Here is an 8,937-nt window from a genome sequence, read left to right on the forward strand (position 1 = left end):
GGCCATGTGAAAGGCCGGATATTTTGAGTACAACCTATTAATGAGAATCTATTACCAAGTCAATGGATGTATAATAACAAAGTGACAGGAGATAATGATAGTCTCTCGATATGAGAAAACACATGACGGTAGCTAGAAATTCTCAGAAATGAAGTTCAAAACTGTTACAGACGTATAGGTAAACTTATCAACTAAGTTCCATGAATAACAATGGTGCTTTATGTAAATTTCACGACAGTGGTTTGATAACTAAGAAACTTTATACATCCAAATAGTTGAACATAAGTAGATTAAACTCTCAACAATTCAAGAATCAGCTCTCGTGTTTAGATGCATGAACAACTTTAATGCATGCTACAACGGAAACCCGTAAGAATGAATTGGGATTAAACCCAGAAAATTACCATATAAACCCCAGAGAAGGGTAAACATAGATTAATTTGTATTGTGTAGTAGACATTGCAAACATGATTTCTCATTCCAGTAATGAGAGTAATATGGCAGCCGAATCACCTGTTCCGGTCCCAGTTCATATAATTACTACGGGTCCCAGTTCATATAATCACGATGTTATAACGCTAAGCTAGAAGAAGAACAAAATTAACAAGTGAAATGCCGGCATGACCGGCCGTAGATTAACCCTACTCACTCAATCATCTCCAGAAGGTCAAAAGGTGACCTTGAGTTGTCTGGAAGCGAAGAAAAACCCTCAGTGCCTAGCCTAACCAACATGGAACATTGAAGAGAAAACCATAAGTGGATGCCACTGCAGAGTTCTGAACTGTTGAGGAGGGCAATACTTAACCTGCCATCAGATTTAAGAGTCGAGTTAGAGAACTGTTCCGGAAAAAAGAAAAGAATTAACAGGCCTGTAATAATATAGTACCTGTAGAGTGGCGTGGGGGTCACAATGCACACCTGAGTCAGTGAAAACAAGACTCTGTAATTAAATACTATAAGTGTTTAGCATTTTTATTCTCATGCAAAGGACTCGAGACTGCTTCCAGAGGAAATGGTTTCCAACAATTAACTAAGGATCCTGACCATAAGTCTTTCCTTCACCTGTGGATGCAAGGCCGAAGTCTATAGGAACCACTTACATCGACAGTGTGAAATTAGGGCTCCTATATAGATATAATTATCAATGAAGAAAATAGCAGGGAGCCTAATCTCTTCAAAATACACAGCAGATAACATGCTCAGTATCCCTGTAAATTAGACACTCCAACAAACGAAACCCTCCTTTGCCATGTAAACCAAACTTGCAGGTTGCAGAGCCCCTAACAAACCCTCCCTTTTTTGCCATGGAAACCAAACCTGCGCAGAGCCTTTAATCCGCTTTTTTGCCATGGAAACCAAACCTGCGCAGAGCCCTTAATCCGCAAAATGACTGAATGAATCTCGTTTTCGGAACCAGATAGAGAATTGGTTACATTAACCTTTGCCATGAAAACCAAATGCTTACCTCAACCTTTGCCATGAAAACCAAACTTGCAGGTTGCAGAGCCCATTGCGATTGCAGTCGAAGCCGGAAAAGGCTGAGCCGTCGTTCTGAAAGTCCGAAATGTTTTTGACTCCACTGCAATTGAGCTGCCCCCTTGAAGCACTACGGTGAAGCCCTTCACCGGTGGCTCATACTGATCAGAGTTCTTAGGAACCAGCATATTGAGTCGAACAACTTGGTCTGCAGCCATATGGAATAATTTCCATGCATCTTGGTCCGCAGCGTTGCTCGAAAGTCTCGAGCCCTCCTAGGCAAACAACGATTCCTCCTCGGCCCACCGCTTAATGTAGAATGCAACGACCTCAACATTTGATATTGAAACAAAGTCCAATGAAAACCAAAAACATCATAAATCCATTCAACCATAAAATCGAAAGCAAGAAAAACTAACACCATGAACATACCTTCTCGTTACTGTTGTCCACAAAAGCTCGTTGCTTCGAAGAAGCCCAATTCATGGCGGCATGAACACAGATGATCACTTGTTGACCGTTTTCATCATCACCCGACATAGCGTAACCAACCCCCTCGGCCAATCTGACAATATAGTCATCTTTTCCATCTGTTTTACTCAGCCCCGCTCGGGGTGATTCTCCAGGGGAATCGACCTCACCCAAACCCCATTCCATTCATAGAGAATACGAGCATGGTAAAATAAGGAGTTCGCAGAGGGGTAAGCGCAGAGCATCAGGCGCGGGTGAGTTCGCAGAGCCGGAAGCGCAGAGCATCAGAGCTTGAATGGGCGCGGGTGGAAATTTCGAATGGAGGGAATTACTCTCCCATGAATTCCAGCTAATTACTCCCCCCAGGAATTACTCCTGATCGGTCAGGGATGTCAGGCGATCGGTCAGGGATGTCAGGGCGGTGAGGGAGGGTGGCCGAGGAAGGTGGTGGTGGCGCTGAGAGATGGTGGCGGAAGAGGGGGAGTTTTCCGGTAGCCGGAGCCGGACGATTTTCCGGCCAGTGCCGGAAAAAGGTCCATTCTACTGCCTGGGTAGACTACTCCTATATTTAAAGGTAAGGTCTCTTAATATAACTAACTTCCATTTAATTTATTAAATAATTGATTTTTATGACCTTGGTCCAAAGTCAAATTTAGTCGTTGGTCAAATTAGTCGTTGGAGGCTCTGCGCAAACTATTTAACATGCAAATTAACCACACTGGTTGGTTCAAAATGCGTGGACAAATGATATATCATGTGATTTACGCCGAAAAATCTCTAGTAATCTTTATCATTTGTCTAATAATTACAATAAAATTTTAAAACTTTTTTTAAATTATTAAAATAACAAATTTATATTCATCTAAAATAAAAAATAAATAAAGATGCAAATAGAATTAAAAAAATAGATGAATGAAGATGAAGCCGAATATTCTTAATTGAATTTCTTGTCTATGTATTTTGAAAAAAAATAAAAATAAATAAACAAACGTTATATAATCTGTAAACTCATTGGGCATCTTTTTCACTTTTTGCCTTTTATAAAAGTGAAGTCATCAAAGTCAAATACGGCACTTTTCAGAAAAAAAAATATAACTGAGTCCAAAGTGATAAAAATAGTTTTTTAAACTATTTTCTTCAATCGTCATTAAAAGATAGCGGGGAAGTTATGGCAATTAGAGTCTGCGACTCGGAGCCTATTGTCCCCGAGCACGTCCCTTTTGAATCCCAAGCGGCTTTGGAGTTTGGCTGTCACTGTGTTCTGCGTAACCACCATCAAAATTCAATTCAACTTAAGTGACTATGCTCATCCCTTCATTGCTCTGAGTTACTGGGCTTTGGTTGTCACTGTTTTCTGTCTAACCTCCATCAAAATTCATCCCTTCATTGCTCTGAGTTACTGGGATTTGGTTGTCACTGTTTTCTGTCTAACCTCATCAAAATTCAATTCAACTTAAGGGGCTGTTCTCATCCCTTCAATCCTCTCTTGGTAAAAGTCTGAGTTAGTTGCAACAAAGCCGGGTCAGATTCATAGAGCTACCATAATGTTGGATCATAGTAAATTTGTATCCATAAACATTGTGAAATTTTGAATACAAGAATACCCCATTGTCATCCACAACCAAATAAGTCAGCTTCAAAATTAGTTTAGAGGAAGAGGAGGAGTTCTTTATAATCAAATAGAGAAGCATCATAACAAGAAATGTATGGTTCATGGAGTGTTTTATGCGGGGTTCCGAAGCATGTATTTTGTGGATTTTAACTTTTTCCTTAGTAGGATTTCTTGAACTTTCAATGAACCGTTTAAAAGTAAGTATTATAAGTGAGAGAAGAAATGATCTATTTTTAGTCTTCTAATATAAATTTATATTTAAAATTGTTTTGAAATGTATGAATATGACCTTTTATTTATAGACCCAGTCTTCTAATATAAATTTATATTTAAAATTGTTTTGAAATGTATAAATATGACCTTTTATTTATAGTTCAAATTCAAAATGCTTATGGATTTTGCATAGGCCCTTGACTTAACCAAAAAGAGGACCAAATACCCAAATATTTAGATGATGGGCCCTTGACTTAACTAAAAGGAGGACCAAATACCTAAATATTTAGATGATGGGAATCTAAACTAACCCTACATTCAATAATCTCCTTGGGCATTTATGGGTCACGGAATTCTTCATTTCATTTCCCATATTAGTAGGAATTACACTTGTAAGCGAGATAACCAAGACGATGACACAATTTTAACAAGATGGGCTGCGGAGGCAGCAAGTCCCTGCCATGAAAGACTTGTTATTGACGGGAGTGACTGTTGATAGAACCCAGATGGAGCATACCTGCTCGGACCCACCCCAAACGAGGTTTTCAATTATGTTTTTTTAATTGTGGCGAGGGTGGATCACGCAGTTTGCCAGCTGTGACCTCATCTGCATGTATTACACTTCCCCAAGAGCGCTGACAGGTCTGTTTATGAAACACGGGCCTCTTATTTCTCTTCGCCTCGGTTCCACCGAGTTTCTCAAAACCCACGATCAGCTTTTCGCGAACAAATGGCAGCCTGCCATTGCTAAAAGCATTTGACATATAATTTTGCGAACTTCGCATTTTCTCCGTTTGGCCCTGTCAGTGCCTGGAAATGCTCTCCCGATACAACTGCAAGCACAACAGGGAATGCATCCTGTTTCTGGACCAAGGACATTGTCTGGTTCAGGTTTCCTTCAGTTGGGAAAGCAAACGCCACAATCGGCAGCAAAACAAGGTCAGTTGCACAGTCAAGGATTTTCACAGCAATCATTGTCAAAGCAGCAAACTTCTCAAGTGGTTCCTCAGCAACAAATACCTTCTGTGTCAGGAACAAACCATCAAGTTCTAATATCTTCTCCATCCTCTCTCCAGCAGCAGCAGTTGCTAACATCTGAACAACAAACATCATCTGGCTCCACGTTGTTAGCTTCATCATCACAGCTACAACAGAGGTCAGTTCAACCTCAACAGACTGCTCAACGAAGAATGGTTGAATAACTCACCTCCAGCCGATATCTATGTCTTGGCGTATGGACAAATGATACTGTTGTTTGACATTTAAGGAGCTTCTGGAAAGCCTATATAGATATAAAATTTCCGATTTTTGATGGGCAAGTTATGTTCGAGGAATTTTTCAATTCACGCTCTTGATTGTGATAGTCATATAACCATATTTCAACTAGTAACCAGGAGAAGCCTTTTTTACAGGTTTCAGGAAATTGTTCCTTTAAATGCAGGGAATGTGCTGGGGGCAGAGAATAATGGTCCTGCTGCTAAATGGTTTAGCCTTATTCGGAAAACACTCAATAAGTCACAGCGTGAAGGCAGTACCAATTCTAGAAGCTCTTTATCACCAGGTTGTGCAAAGTCCATAGACATGGTAGACACAATTATAAGTTTGGATTCTGATTTTGAGGGTTCAAGGTCACAGAGACACAATTATAAGTTTGGATTCTGATTTTGAGGGTTCAAGGTCATAGAGGAACGACCCTTTTTACCATAGGAGATCATTTCAGGTCCTAAGCTGGGGTTCCAAAATGGATGACGATTCTCCCAATAGGTAGCCAAAATTGCAGAGGAATTTCAGTGTTTTTGATCAAATGTTGATGGGCAGATCTATAGGAAGGACAGATTCTAATAATACTATCAGATCTTTGCACTCAGATGATGAATATGTTGCATGTGGAGCAGATTCGCCTTCAGCTTCTACTATGTTTTTCTCTCCGCTGCCAGATAGCCCTACAGTGGACGATAGATCTAGCTATGGCCGATGAATTACTGTTTAGCTGCCAGCAAGCAAATGGTTGGTATATTCCTCTTCGTTTGGGTGAGAAGCGATTTGAGGCATTATATATGCAATCTCAAAGTGTCATGTGTTGGAAGGGGTCTGATGGGTTACCTTGGCAACAAGGTGAGGCACATTTCTGTCAACAAGTGATTCTCATGTTTTATGATGTTGCATTTGTTGTTCCAAACATGGACAATGACGTTTTCAGTTTTGTACCCCTAAGAATGTTTGATTTTTACCCTAGTAATTGCTGAATGCACAAGACGTCTCTGAGTTAACAGGGGTTTAGAGCAATTTCTCCAATTAAACATACTGATTCAACCATACTTTTGCAGGGCTTAATATCAGTTAGCATGACTGTCCATCAAACAAGCTTCTGCTTTATTTGTAGCCATTTGACTTCTGGCCAGAAAGATGGCGATGAGCTCCGGAGGAATTCTGATGTCATGGAAATCATAAAAAAGACTCGCTTTCCACGGTTTTGTAGATTTGCTGGAGAGGATTCACCTGAAACTATTTTGGAGCACGAGTAAGTCTGAATTGAATACTTTACAGGGATCATCTTTTTGGTCCCACATCATTGAGTTGAACTTTAATATTTTAAATTGTTTCTGAAGGATTTATGTTCTACTTTGCTTATTTCTTGAGTCCATTCTGATATTGTGGATAAAATTTGCAGTCGAGTTATTTGGCTTGGAGATTTGAATTATCGAATTGCACTTTGCTATTCCTATACAAAACAACTTGTGGAAAGAAATGATTGGGAGGCACTGCTGGAAAGTGATCAGGTACTGATATGAAGTTGAAGTTATTACTTTGTATTAGGACTCATTAAGTGATATGGAAAATGACGGGAAGGCGTTACTCAGTTACTGGAATTGCACTTTGCTATTTCAATTGGAAATCCCTGCAAATGATTTCAAGGGAAGGACTAAAACCAACATATATTTTAGCAGCTTAGGATTGAGCATGAAGCTGGGCGTGTCTTTAGAGGTTGGCACGAAGGGAGGATATATTTCGCACCCACCTACAAATATTCCACTAATTCAGACCAGTGGTGGTCTGTAAAGTGCTTTAAAAAACATAGAAATGAAAAGACGTCCATGGACCATGTGGGCCCTCCCATGAGGGCCACATCCCTTGCCTCGTCCATAAAGTGCTTTAAAAAACATAAAAATGAAAAGACGTCCATGGACCATGTGGGCCCTCCCATGAGGGCCACATGCCTTGCCTCCTCCATAACGGCCACATGCCTTGCCTCCTCCATAACATAGCATGCATGGTTTAAACCATGCCCAAGGGAAAAATAAATATCACTTGGCACCCATGGCGACCATTCGGAGGACCCGCGTGCACCCAGCGACTATGGACCCACCTGCGTGTATTACACGCGTTGATGTAACAATCAGAATCAGGTAGCCGGACCCACCTGCGTGTATTACACGCGTTGATGTAACAATCAGAATCAGGTAGCCGGGAAAGTTGAGGAAGGGGCGGGCATTCAAATCATTACGCTCGCGAGCAGAACAACAAGCCACCTTGAATTTGTCGAACAACGGAGCCACCATGAATAAGCCATTTCTGTGCACATTTATACGCTCTGTTAACGCTGTGCATGCGCTAAGGATTTTGATAGTGTGCAGCTGGATTCTGGTTTGGTAGCTTCAACGGTAGGTCTAAACGTTGGAGCCACTGCAAGGTAATGTATCATTACGTGCCTAATATGGCTAGATTTAATTGCTTTCATACATTCTGGATGCACACTTATTTTTGCTTTGTTTTGTGGCAGGGATGTGCAGAGATTTGCTTCAGGAAGGTCCCTCTCTGTCTCCATTGATGAGCAACAACAATGGTTGCAACATTATAATCGATTGGTTGCAGGAAGAAGCCTGCAGCCATCTGCTGTCACTGTTTCTACTGGTTTTCCAATTATTATCTTACCCAATTCAAATGATTGTGCAGTGCCAACCGCAGGAAATGGCACTGGAATGATGTGTGGACTTGGCAGAGGAATGGCATTGCCAAGGCCAGGATTTCCAGGATTAGGATCAGCAGGAATTCCTGGGATGGTTTCTTCAGGAATTAGTAACATGCTTTCTTCTAATGGTCTTGGGTTGCCTGTCAGTGGTCTAGCTCCTTCTGGAACCATGCATGTTCCAAGAAGTATGATTCGGAGGCCAAGAGATGTGCAGATGTTGCAGGTAAGCTCCTATATTTCACCAGTCTTTCCTTGACAAAAAAATCTTTATAATGTAGCAAGTTTTCTGTCTCAGCAATGTCCAGAATAACATAGAAGCTATCAATTCAAGTATTGTCTCAGCAATGCCCACAATTTGGGTTGAACAGAACCGAAATTTGGTCGTTCTCTGGCCCTGTCTACACAATTTATTGTACGTCATCAATATTCACAAAACTTATCTTGGACTCCTATTTGTACAATTTTGTCCCCAGAGTTGCCATATAACCTAAAACTTCTCGGTTTAAACCGAATTGGAACTATTCAACCTGGAGCTCTATAAGTTAAGTCTGTATTGACCTAATTTATCCTCAAATGATGATTTTAATCTAAAATTGCAACAATGTTCCCTAGAGGCAAGAATTATAAGAACTTGACCTGAACTATACAGTTTTACATGACAACGTAACCTGAAATTTGCAATTTCAATTGAAATCGCAATAGGCAGATCTGTATTTTTGTTATTTAACCAAACTATACAGTTTAACTTGAAATCTAGCTCACTAATAATTTGCAGAGATCTTTTGTTCTTTGGATTTCCTCTCTTCCACCGTAAACACACACGTCTAATACAAAAGATTAAGACAATATATACAGCGTCAGCATGTAAATATTTAATCCTTTCAATCTTAGGATTTCATGAAGAACACTGCCATATTTGCAACATTTACAGCGCTGGACTTCAAGTCTAAGGTTTTCAATTGAACATTGAAATGTTGTCAGGACGAGAGCAAGAATATCAAGATTTTTCTGCTGAAGCTTCAGTCCAAACACTCATAGCAAACCAAAATTAAAAGCTGCGGAAGAGTTATTTACTGTGCAGAAGCCGTAGCGCTGGACAAGAAAGGATCTTTGATCGATCGCACAGATTTCTCGTTTAAAAGATCACTTTGAATATCTGAAGAGAAAATGAAAAAAGATTGCTTTGAAGCTCCGA

The 8,937-nt window shown here is 40.3% G+C and overlaps 2 long non-coding RNA genes and 1 pseudogene across 3 annotated transcripts; 1 reads left to right on the plus strand and 2 right to left on the minus strand.

Moving 5' to 3' along the window:
- Positions 1 to 1,039: 1,039 nt before the first annotated feature.
- Positions 1,040 to 2,169, minus strand: LOC149238138 (uncharacterized). Of its 2 annotated transcripts, none has more exons than XR_016245344.1 (2): positions 1,466 to 2,169; positions 1,040 to 1,361 (listed from the first exon to the last, which is right to left on the minus strand). It is a non-coding gene; the product is annotated as an uncharacterized LOC149238138 (long non-coding RNA). The 2 variants fall into 2 exon arrangements; XR_016245343.1 differs by having other exon boundaries at positions 1,040 to 1,373.
- Positions 1,675 to 2,133, minus strand: LOC149238139 (uncharacterized). Its single transcript, XR_016245342.1, has 2 exons — positions 1,909 to 2,133; positions 1,675 to 1,805 (listed from the first exon to the last, which is right to left on the minus strand). It is a non-coding gene; the product is annotated as an uncharacterized LOC149238139 (long non-coding RNA).
- A 241-nt stretch (positions 2,170 to 2,410) lies between the features above and the next one.
- On the plus strand, positions 2,411 to 8,705 carry LOC149238140 (type IV inositol polyphosphate 5-phosphatase 7-like; annotated as a pseudogene).
- Positions 8,706 to 8,937: the final 232 nt, after the last annotated feature.

This window comes from Pinus tabuliformis, chromosome 8, assembly GCF_031772625.1.
Source record: "Pinus tabuliformis cultivar Carrire ecotype Pingquan chromosome 8, CPIR1, whole genome shotgun sequence".
Taxonomy (NCBI): Eukaryota; Viridiplantae; Streptophyta; class Pinopsida; order Pinales; family Pinaceae; genus Pinus; species Pinus tabuliformis.